We start from the raw sequence: 15,083 nt of genomic DNA on the forward strand, positions 1-15,083 counted from the left end.
ATTCTCTCTCTATGAAGACACAGCATGTAAGACCCAAATCCACAGTCATGGGAGATACAGGCACGGGGCTTTTGGACAGCTTTGGACCCATTTGTTAAAGAAGCATAGGAGATTATCCAGATCAGGGCCCATTTGCTGGGGATCTCTGGGTTTCTCCCAAACTCAGATCCCTTCAGGTCTCAGGCAAAATGTCACTTAATATCTGGCAATGTGGTGATTTGAGAATTTGGACTGTCTTGGCTTTGTTCCATTCAGGAGATTGGTTTGCTGGCTCAAAAGACCCACACCAATTGAACAATGACATTTTCCTCAGCATTTCATGCAAACTGTGGGGCTGTTCAAATGTTTCTCGTGCAGGCCTGATCAAACACATAATTGTACATTTGGGTCGACTCTACTATGATGAAACAATGATTTAAAATTTGGCTGATGCTTTTTTTTTTTTTCAAAACAGTTACGAGGGTATTCAGGCTGTGCATTTATCAGTTCATGTTGTCTGGGAACCGGTTACCTTGATGCTCTTGAGAAACGCTGCCTTTAACACTAGAGCTACACTAATGTACGATCGTATTCAAAACTTCGGATTTAGCATTAGCTGTAGTTGATGCATTAATCTAATAAGAGTTTACACTACAGATCATGTCATTATAATTAATGCATTAGCTATATTGTACATTTTTTTTTACTTCACATATTTAAATAATTTGCTGGGTTTAGTAAGTTAAGCTCAATCAGCAGCATATGCACAAATATCTAGTATTATAAAATAAAGCTAAAATATGTGTTAAGTATGCATAAGTGAATTTCCATATACTCTTCCTTTTTTTCTTCTTTTTTTCCAAAAGTATAAGTAAATAAAAATTCTGTGTTGGTGTTAGAGCAGAAAAAGTACTTTCCAAATAGTACTTTTTTCAACTTTCCAAACTTTATTTTTACTTTTCTGCTCTTCATTTAGGTACCCTTTTAAGCTTTCTCGTTACCATTACGTTAACATTAATGTACTATTGTAACAGGGAAGTGACACTGACAACAAATGTGCAGATCCAAATGCAGGAGAGTTCAGGCAAGCAATGGTCAACACAGGAGCAAACAGATGTATTTGGGCAATTTAGAGTCGTAGTCAAATACACAAGCAGATGGCCAGAAGGCAGGCAGCAGACAGGAATACACAGATAAACACGGCGAGGATCAAAACAAGATCAAAGGAAAAGTGTTGCAATGTCACTTAAACAGATAACAAGACTCAGCAACTACAGTTGAGTGTTTGTGCTGCTTACAGTGCATTAATCAGACTCAGCTGTGGGAGTGTAATCAGTCAGAATCTGGAACCGGTTGTATGTGTGTGTGTGTGTGTGTGTGTGTGTGTGTGTGTGTGTGTGTGTGTGTGTGTGTGTGTGTGTGTGTGTGTGTGTGTGTGTGTGTTGCATGACTGGGTGTTGTAGTCCATAACATGGAGAATTTGTAGTTCATGTGAATGTTTACCAGTGATCTCTGGCTGATAGATCTCTTGTGATTGTGACAACTATGCATTAATTATGAAGAGTTCAGATGCAAAAGCCTGTACAGGTTGACTTTAAAGGCACTGAAAATAACCTATTCATTGTCATAAACTTGAAATTACTGAACCTACTGTACACACAGGATCCTGAGAAAAACGCTAATTTTGGAAGAACATTTCAGATAACACTTAGAGGCTGAACTCTTTTCTACACTACCCTAATAAAGTGTCATCTAATTTACCTATTTAATATTTAATGGGTAAGGTAATTAATAATGTATAGCCAATTATCACAAAACGTCTTTAATCACACTGAAGGGGGGTTATTTTGCAAGAACAATTACATGGCTACATACCACAACTAAATAACTAAATAAAATATTAATTTCAGCTGAAATAAATTGTATCAGTCTAGTAAAAAAAATATTTTTTTAGATAATGTAAAGGAACAAGTTAAAAGTTCAAATGTAATTAGATTAATATTTTGTGGAAATCGTACAGTGAGACCTACATATATACTTGTATAATTATAAGGAAAAGAGATTGATTTCAAGAGATATTGACAAAACAATGTAAAATTATGCAGCTAGCTCTCTGCAACTTCCACATGGTCACCCATTGAAGCTAAGCAGGGCTGTGCCTGGTCAGTAGACCACATGGGAAAGCTCCATCTTTCAGATGAGGTGTTAAACAGAGGTCCTGACTTTTTGTGGTCATTAAGAAATCCAGGATGTTCTTTGAAAAAGAGTAGGGATTTAACCCCAGCATCCTGACCTATGTCCATCATGGCCTCCTAACTATGTCCATATCATAATTGGCTTCATCCCTCTGTCTTCTCTCCACTAATCAGCTGTGTGGTGTTTGGTCTGGCGCAATATGGCTGTTGTCATGTCATTAAGGTAGATGCTGCACACTGGTGGTGGATGAGGACATTTCTCCCAAAAAATGTGTCCAGAAAAGCGCTACATACATATAAGAAATTATTATTATTATTATTATTAGTAGTAGTAGTAGTAGTAGTAGTAATATTAATATTTAATTATTTTATTATTGTTATTATTATTCTGTCAGGAAGATTGAAGTCACAATTCACTCACCTTCAGTCAATTCCTTACCAGAATGACTTATTACAACACACACACACACACACACACACACACACACACATACACACACAATACCAAGAATAATAATAATAATAATTTCATGAACATTCCCAACAAAACTATTCTGGTCACTGTTTATTTCTATTTAATTAGGTGAAAAATCCCTATCTGAAATGTACATATTTACATGATGCCTGCCATAATCTCAACCAAAACATGCCAAGAGAGGACAGGGTACAGAGTAGCTTCTCCTTCTTTAAAAACAGCCAGTAGCCTTCCATTTTTGTTACAAATCTGCCAGTGAAAATGGTTGTGCTCAAGTGCATTAAATGAAAAACAAATATGTGTGCCAAATCACATACTTATGCACTATTCTATGTCCATTCTGGGTGAGTTGGAATTTCTGTGTGGAGTTTGCATATTCTCCACGCTGTCACGTGGGTTTCCTCCGGGTTTCCAAAGACATGCGGTACAGGTGACTTGGATAAGCTAAAGCTAAATTGTCCATAGTGTATGTATGTGAATGAGTGTGTATGGTTGCTTCCCAGTGATGTGTTGCAGGTGGAAGGGCATCCGTTGCGTAAAACATATGTGGGACAAGTTGGTGGTTCTTTCCGCTGTGGTGACCCCAGAATAGTAAAGGGACTAAGCCAAAAAGAAAATCAATGAAGCGAAATTCTCCTACAGTACATGAGTGATTCACTAATTTGGCAACCTGTCACAATCACCAGCGATCTAACCCTCATAGATCGCTAAAGAACCTTCACTTTCCTGCGGACTACAATTCTGCCACCATAAAGAACTACAAACCCCGTCAAGTACCACACACACACACACACCTGTTCTAGTTTTCTGTTGATTACACACACACACACAAATGCACGGCTGGGAGCAGCTCATGAACTGATGAGATTAACTATTTATACAGCACACAATCACAAAGACTTTGCTGAGTCTTGTTTACCTGTTATTGTGAACATTACGACACATTTCCTTTGCCTTGCTTTGCTGTGTTTTGACCATTGCTTTATTTGTTTATGTTGCTTGCGCCAGAATTTACCATTCGCCTGTTTAATATCCATAACTCTGTATTGCCTGTATACTGTACATCTGTTTGACCCTGTTGACTGTTTCTTGGCTGATCATTGTCAGTGTCCCCTTCCATGACACAAGCAATAAACGTCATATGGAAAACGGTTTGAAGTTTTTGTTCAGTAAATATAACGTTCCAAATGGCATGACATACACAAAAAATCATCTTGAAGAGGGATACAACATGTCAGATACTATAGGGCAGTCAAGGCGTTTTAAACAGTTTTATCTAACAGACTGGCATACATAAGCAGACATCTCCATTCTCACAATGAGTTTCTGAGTTTTCTCAACTTTCAACTGAGTTTGTTCCATTAAGGTAATGTGGGAACATGTTCGGTGCTGTTGCAAATAAGCTACTTTGTAAATGCCTGTCCTGCTCATTCAAATTATTTGATTAAATAAATTATTATTTTAATAAATAGTTTAATATAGGCTTCTCTGAAACTCAATATTTAACTTTAATTTTATTTAGCCTATATTATTATTTTACTTGACAATCCAGTTTGGCAATTTGGCAATGTTGAAGCATAGCGGATTTGAAGCATCTCAAAAGTTATTCGTTCTTCTATTTTATCTAGAAGATAACTGACCAAGAAACTTATTGAAACAAAAGAAACAAACTATACCAAAAATAGTTTTAAAATATATTATTTCTAAGAAAAACATATATTTTTGTTCGAGCCTGTCCACTTCTCAAATGAGCGAGTGGATGAGTTTTGTTCAGTGGAAAGTAAGGATTTAATTATTGCTTCACTAATTGTATTGTCTCACAATCTTCTGTCATATATTTGCAATTTTTTTTAAAATGTCATAATTTTAAAGATTACATTTTGAGCGTCTGATTTTTCCTTGATGCTGATGTGCTTTTAAATTTAGATTCCAACGAAATATTAAAATAAAAATCAAATTAATTACTACATAACGAATGCCCTTAAATAATGTATTTGACAGTAAGCATCCGTGTTACTTGACATGACTGGAGAGAGGGACGGGCAGTGATGGATTTGTGCGTACCTTGGAATAAAATCCTGCAGGCGCCCCTGATATAGGGTATTTGATTGGTCAGAAGATATGATGAGAAACTGAAGTATGAAGTGACATGATGACCCATTTAGGCGCAAGTGAGAAACTGCCAGCTTTGGATGTTTATATCTTCTAAATGTCACAGCATAACAGTTTTTAGATATCCTTAAGACTATCAAACTGGTACTAACATCTAAAAAACAGAAACTTTATTTTAATTTCGCGGGGACATAACAAATCTTTAGCTGTGTGTTACCGTTTAAAGGATGTAGTTTGGATTTGAGTGTCAAACACACAATGGCCACTACAGTTCTTCTAAATACCCTGCATTTGTTTCATTCAGCTTAAAGACACAATTGCACTAAGCAACACCATAATAGACACACACAAACAACAAGAGCTGGATATTTCTCGCCACATGTGTGCGAGTGTTAATCTTTAATTGTGTGCCATTGTGGGTGTATTTTAAACAAATACTCTCTGCAAAGGAGAACAACATAATTGTACTATTATCTGTCTGAGGGGAAATTGCTATCAACCCAGCACGCCCTACCTTCTCTTTGCCTTGCCAGAGTGATTTTGCTTCCTCCAAGACAGTGCCTTTGATAGAGTGATAGCGGCAGAGCACTTTCTCCAAACACAGTCTGTTTTCATTAAACTGCTAATCTAAAATCAATCAAGCAAAACAGATTTACTGGCTGAGAGGCTTTTTTTCCACCCCCAACCATCGAACCCCCCAATCCCACTTCATTGCACTCCATCTTAGAAATAAGAAATAGTAAATAAATAAATAAAATCCACAACTGGACATATATTGTCATTTCAGATTTCAGCTGAGTACACAACATTTTACGCAACATACGCCACTTAATGTGTGTTTGGAAGCCATCTATACCCGTGACCTTTCACTGACTCACTCTTGGTTTTCTTGGGTGAGTGATACCTGCCAAAAGATATTCATTAGCCTGCTGACATTCTGCTGACGGGCTGCTGGAAAATCGCCCAGACATGCACAGAATCAAAGCACGTCTATAAGAAGCATATTTGTGTAAAATCAGTTAAAAATAAATCGGCCTCTGTTCTTTCCATGTCCTCTGAAAAGCACTTCAGCTCAATGGCATTTATGAAATATTTACCTAAAGGAAGAGAGACGGATTTGGTATACACTGAATTGACTTCAGGTACTTGCTAGTTTTAGTCGGTATAATGTAGAAACGAACACTTGAAGAAAACAGATGTTTTTTATTATCAACCGGCAATTAATATGGCCTATTTTTATTATTTTCTTTAATTGCTTTATTTGTGTGTGGGGTGAACATTTTCCTTTTTAATATAGAACAACATGAGCTGCCTGAATGATGAATGAATTTACATTTTGGGTAAACTCTCTCTTTCTAGTACATCAGGCTTGAATTGTAGTGCAGAATTGTAAATTAAAAGAATGGGAACTATTTTAATGAGTTTTAATTGGCAATATACCACAGCAAGTTTTAGAACTTTAAGAAAGACAACGTGTCTTTATAACATAGCAATGACTTTCATTCTGGTAAAATCAGTTTTTTTCCACCATTTTGAGAGGTACATATAGCCGCATTTCATATTTAAAATAAATGCTATGGGGTGGTATGATGCTGTTCCTTTTCGTGCCAGCAGCTAGCCACTTACCATTGTATGGACGGCTTTCCCACTGTTACCAGTTTGTCCAGTTAGCTTCCCATGTACGCTGGTGGACTTGGGACACAGAGAGGAGTTGACCTAGATGACGGGGTTCAAGTCTGGTGAAGGACGGTTCCAGAAAGTAGCAAAAACATAAGACAAAATATAAAATAAACAAGTAAGTAATAGGGTTAGAATGTGGTAAAATCTGAAAATGTAGTAAAAATCAGGCAAGCGTTTTCTTTTTATGGATTGCTTTTTAAAAATGTTGGTTGGGTTTAGAGACATGGGCGGGTGGGGCAATCTGTGCTATTTTAAAAACTATTGGTTGAGTTTAGGGAAGCAGGAGGTTGGGTCAGTCGGTCGGTCATTCAGTCAGTCAGTCAGTCAGTTAGTCAACAGCGGTCTCTGGTGGATTTACGTGAGAACAGCAGGAGCCAACGGCACTCGTAAGAGAAATTTGAGATCTCAAAAAGTGTTCATGGCGTTCTAACAGCAGCCGCAGTGGTGGATTTGCGAAAACAAAAACTGGAAAAAAAATTACCTCCTGGGACATATTTGGCACTCTCCAGAAATGTATATAGAGGCACGTTTTCAGAATGTGCCTGGATTATAGTATATTTGTTCAAGGATTCGATAACAAGACAAAACAATCAACAACACTAAATCTGTCATGTAAACTAAACAGATAATAATGTAAGTAATACATTAGTTGACACATTAGTTAACATGAGAAAATTATGAACAAATGTTAGTAACACATTAGTCAATGCTGGAATAGTGTCTCCAAGAAGGTTTTAATTTCAATTCATAGCTGATTGATTGATGATACATCACATAAAAAACATAAATGATATGCAAGTGCAAGTTTAAGCCAAGATTTCCAATTTAACACTCCAAAAAGGTATTTTATTTGTTTGTTGACACTTTACTCAGATGATTTAAAAAAAAAATCACAGTATTTTAACATTAACTAATGTGTTACTTACATTTGTTCATGTCAATGTGCTAACTAGTGTATTAATTAGCACAATAATAGTTTACATAACAGATTTTGTATTGCCCATATTTTCTACCTTAAGAAAAGTTTTCTAAAGTCATTAAGTTTAGGTCACAATTCATGCTATTGACAACTGTAGTATTACCCTGCATATTATTAAGATATTTACTTTTTATTGGTAATTATAAAGAATGATTTTATTCTGCATCCATAATCCAACCTGAAACCAAAACCCAACATCTACCTTACTGACTATTAATAAACAGTTTATTGGCAGTTCATTAAGCTACTAATGTTAGTTAAAAGTTTGTTAATACCATGAATTATGACTAAAGTTTATGATCTAAAGTGTTGCCTGATTTTGCATGTTTGCCACCTTCTTCCAAATTCAAGTATTTTGTAATTTTTTTTTTATTTAACAGTGATTCCCAAAGTGGGGATCGGGACCCACTGGGAGATCGCTGAACAATGACAGGGGGTCGCTTGGTGATTTCCAAAAGTTAAATAAATTTTTGTACTATTACAATTACCATATTTTAACCATAACCCATAGAAGATAAAAATGTTGATATGCCTATTGGTGTGTGCACACATGGCATTGTTATTTTAGGGGTTTGGTAACCCCTGATTTAAATGTATTATTTACAATTTTAGATTATTTTAGACAATTCTTTTATAATTACACAAATTCAAATATTTATTTGCATATGAAAAGTTATTTAACAAAATTCAATACATTTAAAAATTACCTAACACTAATACTTTTCTTCAGTGTAATTAATTCCTGCATATCATCATCAAGGCAACACATATCAGCTTTATTAGGTAAACTGTCAATCAACGTCAGTGAAAGTAAAGGCATGTGAGCCCTTCTCAAACAGTGTTTTTCATAAGGTTAAGTGACAGCTATCGACCATGTCTCAGTCATGACATCTATGAGTGCTGGCACTGTCCCTCTCCCTTCGCCTCCTTTGACAGCCATCTGCTGTGCTCTTTGAAGTCCTGCCCTGACCTGAGAGCTGCTGGGCTTTTGCTTTTTTTCTCTCTCTTGACATCGTTCAACTGTAACATGATGACTGTAGGAGTTTTCTTATCCCCTTTTCCAAGATGAAATCATCCACAAGAAAAACAAATGCAAAGGGGTCAATAAATACTACATTTCAGACTGTAGTACATGGCACTAGCAACATCAAGGTTGTGAGTTCGAAGTGAGAACTACCGTCAATGCAATGTAGGTCACCTTGCATAACGCGGCCACCAAATATGTATAAATGTAAACAAATAAATCAAAATATATAGCCCACCTGCGCTGCAGCTTCCTCCTTGGCCTCTTGCTCTGTGAATATATTTTGCAGAGTCATTCCAATCAGTTTATGATGTTTTGCGTGGTTGCCTTGGAAACTGGGAGCTCTGTCAATCCCCTTTTCTTATTGACAGAACTGCAAGCTGGGTAATCACCCCATATGAGTACAGCTTACCACATCGAGAGACGGGCAACAGACACATTAGATCTGCCAGGCTTCAGTTTACACACACTGAATTCTAATAGTCCTCCATTAAGATGTTGAGGAGTAATTGCTACTTCAGGCTGTCTTCATGTAAAATTTAAAGCTCTTCACTTCAAAGATCAAGCTAAAACCCTTATCAGACACTAATTCATATATGAGCCAGAAGTCTTTAAAACAGTTGGATAGGTTTGAGTTTATTGACTCATTTAATGGAAAACATCTGTGATTATCAGCATGTGACGAGAAGTTTCCATCAGTTCCTGCTGAATGGGGCATTAATACCAAACTATTCAACATTTATAATCAACCTGTGGTACGCTTCCCAAACAACAAGTTTTCATCCAAAGATGCTAATTAGATTTATGCGTAAAACTGGAATAACATATAAAACATTTGCGAATAAAGCACCAATATCATCCAATCATTTATATGAGATATACACTCACCATCCACTTTATTAGGTACACTTACTAGTATCAGGTTGGATCCCCTTTTGTCTTCAGAACTGCATCGCAGCAGAAATCAAGGCTCATCAGACCAGGCAATGTTTTTAGAATCTTCTATTGTCCAATTTTGGTGAGCCTGCGCGAATTGTTGCCTCAGTTTCCTGTTCTTAGCTGACAGGAGTGGCACCCGGTGTTGTCTTTTGCTGCTGTAGCCCATCTGCCTCATGGTTGGACATGCTGTACTATCAGAGATGCTCTTCTGCAAACCTCGGTTGTAACGAGTGAATATTTGCGTTACTGTTGCCTTTATCGGCTGGAACCAGTCTGGCCATTCTCCTCTGACCTCTACCATCAACAAGGCATTTGCGCCCACAGAACTGCCGCTTACTGGATGTTTTCTTCTTTTCAGACAATATCAGTAAACCCTAGAGATGGTTGTGCGTGAAAATCCCAGTAGATCAGCAGTTTCTAAAGTACTCTGACTAGCCCACCAGGCACCAACAACCATGCCACGTTCAAAGTCACTTAAATCACCTTTATTCCCCATTCTGATGCTCGGTTTGTACTGCAGCAGATCATCTTGACCGTGTCTACATTTCTAAATGCATTGAGTTGCTACCATGTGTTTGGCTGATTAGATATTTGCGTTAAAAACGTACATAAGTGGTTTCATTAATCTTCACCAAAGGATTATATTCATGATTGATTTACTATCAGTATGGCCTACCCTAGAGTTTTGAATGGCTGTGTTTTCAAAATAATTTATAGCTATAATTTATGCTGGGTGCTACCACAATTACTTGTCCGCATGATTACTTGTTAAGACAACTTTAAAAATAAATCACTCAATGAATATATACTGATAAAGAAAGATTCATTTTAAATTGCTGTTTTAGCCACAGCTTGTTTAGATCTTAAATTCAAAACTGTAATAAAGTAGCATGGAAAGATTAGCATTAATTTATTGAAATAAATCTGAAAAAAGCAAGAAAGCAAGATTGTGGTCTCTTTGTAGTGAAGCTGTGAGTTTAATTATAAAAAGAGCAAAGTGATTATCTATCTGGAGAGAAATATAATGCATTTAATAGCATAGCTGTTTTATTTAAAAACTTCATGGTGCAGAGGTTAAAAGCAAGTATCTAAGCTCCTGAATGTGTTTTGCTTGTGCACAATTTATCTTAAACTTTCCCCCTCAATTACAACATGTGGTAGCTTGTAATTCCAAGAGAAATCAGATATGTGTGTTTTAGGGTTGGGCATCTAAGCTATAATGCCGATCCGATACGCATCTCGATACAAAGAATACGATCCGATATATTCGCGATACATTTGTGACATATTGCGATGCAACACGATACGATTCACACCCATATCACGATACGATGCGATATTTCAGCACTAACTAATTAGATCAAGTTTATGAGATGATGTGAAAGAGGATGCTGTGCCATTGAATGAGTTTGATTATTTATAAACCAAGCAAAACCAAGATTTTTTTTACAAACTGGCTTTTCTCTCAGAGCCAGAGTGTCAGTTTACAGTAGAGGGCCATTTTAGAACATATAGCACATATTATTTAAGTATTTTCAAGATAAACAGAATGTATAAGTGCAATATATATTAAAAAAATATGTATATATTTGCACTCTTTCAACATAAATAAATTTAGCATTGCTCAACAAGAATTGTGATTTAACTTTTCAACTATGAAAACAAGTTTTACAAAGATATATTTTGCCACTGATTATTCAAAACTTAAGGTTGTGAACTAGCAGTGTTATGCTGCTTTGAAACATCACTGTCACTGTAAACAACAGGCTAATAAAAATATAACAAACCAGCAATCTTCTTGCTGTGAGGTGGTCAAACTACCCACTGTGCCACCGTGACACCCAATTATTTTTATCATTATTATTATTAATATTATTATTATTATAATTAAATAAAAATTAACAGGAGGAGGTGTTTAAAACCTTCGTTCTCCGTGACACTAGGCTGAATATCTTTGCAGATGAACAATGCAATAGCATTCGTTATTGGCGTAGAGCGAGCAGAACTGTTGCGCATGGAAAAAAAACTTGCAATGCTTTTCTCACCACTTTTGGAGCTGGTTGAAGCAGTGCGAAAGCCGGGGATGCAGAAACACTGGAAGATGCTTTCACAACAACACCGTGGCGCTGCTTCAAGTGAGATTTCAGATTAGTCGTACTGCCCGCGTATTTTACAGACGCGCGGCACATTTTGAATAAAATAAAATTGCATCTGTCCTGTCATGTCGTCCATTCTTAAATCCATAATGTTGCTTGCCATACTTTAGATTTAAAACTCAGTGGGGAATAAAATGTTTGTTTTGCTTCTCGCGCTTTCTGAGGGCGCTCCACTAGCTTCATCCGCACACCTGATAGTTGTAGTGTAAGTGTGCACATCCGCAAATCCGTTGCTAAGGCTTACTTTATGTAGGTCGATTAAATTATGCGCCAAAAACAGGTTAACAACACTTGTTAATAAATAAAAAATACATTCTATATTAAAAATATAAGCTGTATCTCGGAAAAATCGATGCATCTCGCAAAAACCGATGCATCTCGATTTGCTTCCAAAATTTCATTCATCCTCTGCTGCTCAACCGATGCACTCGCATCGTGCACGCGCATGACCGCGTATCGATACATATCGGTTAATCTTCCCATCCCTAGTGTGTTTAAATGCAGGTCAGATTTTTAAAAAAAATATATATATTTTAAAACAAACACACACACACACACACACACACACACACACACACACACACACACACACACACACATACATAAAACGTACGCTGCCCTCACTATTCTGCCCAGGTTGCCTCTATGGATGTGCCAGCCATGTTTAGAAGTGGCTCAGAATGGATGTGAAAATGTGGATCTCGTGGATTTTTGTTTACATGCAACACATTTTCAGTATGTAAAATCTATATCAGTGTGTAAAAAAATAAATAATTTAGACAAAGTTAAAGTCATGTTCATCTTTTTCTGAGGGGGGAAATAACACATTAGTGCCAATCACTGGACATTTCACTTTGAAATTGGTGCAAAATCAGCCGTAAGCAATATAATATTCTAATGAAATATTTTCAAAAAAAAAAAATTACCTCAGGCACACATTTTTCATGAAGCTGGGTTAAGAAAGAAATCTGTAGCACTCTCTGGCTAGTGTTAACTTATGCTAACGAATGCAGGCATGTAGTCTGAATGAGACCATTTTGCAGTATTAGCTGAAAACAGGCTGATCTGACAAGCCAGGCATGTTACGAACATGGTATTAAGTAAAACCACTCATACATCAATAATGGTGACCACTCTTAATGAAGAATTTAAATGCCAGCTCTATTTTCCTGCCTGTTAAGGTCATGAGAATCAAGTGTACTTCTGCTTTCAAAATGTGGAGGCTTTGCAAAATTCAAACCTACACTACATACAGTCTGACTAATGTTTATTATGGAATTTTGAAAATAGCATCATGAATATTCATTAGTAAACCAAAAAAGAAAGCGCATTAATAACGATTGGAGGCGAATAAGGTGAGGGACGAATTAAGGTCCTAAAAAAGGGAAAAGAGCAACAAGAACGGACGTGCATTCTTTTAATTCATTTAGGAGAGAAAATATTTGGCGGGGGACATTTTTACTCAAAGTCACCTCACAGAGACACACCAGCAGAGAAACAGGAAAGAAAAAAAAAATGAAACGAGAGAGCAATCACAACCTCTCAATCCACCAATCAATCCCTCCAGAGCCTCCAGTATTTAACCCCTGACTCAGACAGTGGAATTATTCTGCCGATGAGACTGATATTTCAGAAATGAGGAGCCGGCGCACATCAGGGTATAAAGAGAGATGAGGAGGAGAGCATGGCTGCGGGGAGGCCTGAGTCAGGGGAAGATCAGACTGTCCAAAAGCACCACACTGAGCTGAATACTAATGAGAAATGGAAAACATTTACGAGAGCCGATTACCCCACAATGTCCATGACTGCTTAAAAAGACATGCAGGACAAATATGTTCATGGAAAAAATGAAAGAAAGGAAACATGAGGCATTGTAGATGTTTGGAATCCACTACTCGTGTAGTAGTTTGATCAAAATAGACAAAAGCTCCTATAATTTAAAATAACTTCATTTAATGGATTCTAAAATGTAATCTAGTCCTGCAATAGCAAATATGAATTAGTAGCATTTCAGCAGACTTAGGGCTCTTTTTTAATAGCATAGGCGCAAAGTCTAAAGCTCATGGTGCAAAAGCATTAAGGTTGTGTTTGAATCCACTTTTGCTAATTTAAGGATGAAAAATACAGTTTGCACCAAAGCACATGGTCTAACAGGGTTGTGCTTATTCTTTTTAATGAGTTATAGGTGTGTTTTGAGCATAACGTGCATTAAACCAATCAGAGTCTCATCTCACATTCCCTTGAAGAATCAACTGTTTCACGCCATGGCACATTTGCTATTTACACAGCAGACTTTGTAAGTGGAAAAGCTGAATCTTTCACAAGCGAGAAAACAGTTAAACAAATCTTCTGCAGGGCAGGGATAAAAAATTGAGCCCGCTCTATTCTGCCTGTTTACTTTATTCTTTATTTTACCCCTTTACTTTCATGGATAAGGAAACAGTGGAAACTCACTCCACTGGAGACATCCATCAGCCTGCATATTTAATTTTATTTGTTAAGCAAAAAGATTTGTTTCAAAATTATTTCTAACATCAGTTCTAATTTCCAGCAAACGCATATGTTTATATAGATTATTTCTATATTTTTATTTATGTAGAAATTAATAATTTTGGTTTTATTTTAATCTTTTATTTTTTATGTAAAGATATGGTCAAATTTTACTTTCATAGTCTGTTTGTTGAATATAAGTTGCATTGGATCTACATGCCAACTAATTCTCATCAGATTATTAGTAGACTGTTAGGTTGGGGTTAGGATTAGTATAAGTTTAGAGTCAGTTAAGTGTCTGTTAAAAGAGCATATGAACAGATATTAAGCAGAAAGTCTACTAATACTCAAATGGACCATCAAAATAAAGTGTTACCAAAGATAATTGTGCATTGCTCTACATCCTGTGTGTATTAAGCAATGTGTAAGTGTCTGGACATGCATAGAGCATAACTTTTAGTTGGTCAATAACACAGTTTACTTTAATTCCCCAAAATAGCAACACGCCAACAAAGCGCCTTAACATATCTCCTTTTTAAACCAGAACACCCATGAGTCCACAAAGTGGCGCAAATGTATTTGCTATTTAAAAATCGTAGTGCAAAACGTGAAAATTAGGGTTGCCCTGGCCTGCGCTGGTGTGTCATAGGGCATATAGTCTTCGATGTCACATGATCACTAAGAAACCATATAAAAATTCCTGCATACTGTTTAACACTTAAATGAAAACATATATTTTTCATTCACAATTACAAATGAATAAATAATATTTAGGCGGACATGGAAATCAAAAGCATTTGCTATATTATAAACATTTTTACTGTTGCTTTTGACTCATTTCAACACTTACTAAATAAGGAATGAATTAAATACTACTACTACTACTACTACTACTACTACTACTACTACTACTAATAATAATAATAATAATAGCATGAACCCAGACTTTTGAATAACAGTGTTGATTGCAACAAAGAAAAAAAGTAATTATGTAACTAATTATGAATTCCAATGGTATATTGCTTGTTTTCTGCTTTGCAGAATCTTATGATTA

At 36.3% G+C, this 15,083-nt stretch overlaps 2 long non-coding RNA genes across 2 annotated transcripts in view; one reads left to right on the forward strand and one right to left on the reverse strand.

Annotated features, from left to right (window-relative positions):
• LOC147843159 (uncharacterized) overlaps nt 1-15,083 on the forward strand; it is a 541,229-nt gene that overhangs the window by 94,647 nt on the left and 431,499 nt on the right. The gene's annotated exons all lie outside the window — the stretch shown is intronic.
• The window catches only part of LOC141375110 (uncharacterized), a 161,949-nt gene continuing 159,809 nt past the window's right edge, over nt 12,944-15,083 (reverse strand). Inside the window, exon 4 of the long non-coding RNA XR_015496112.1 lies at nt 12,944-13,290. This is a non-coding gene — a long non-coding RNA (uncharacterized LOC141375110). The remainder of the gene's footprint in view (nt 13,291-15,083) is intronic.

Source organism: Danio rerio, chromosome 7 (genome assembly GCF_052040795.2).
Source record: "Danio rerio strain M-AB ecotype USA chromosome 7, GRCz13ab, whole genome shotgun sequence".
NCBI lineage: Eukaryota > Metazoa > Chordata > Actinopteri > Cypriniformes > Danionidae > Danio > Danio rerio.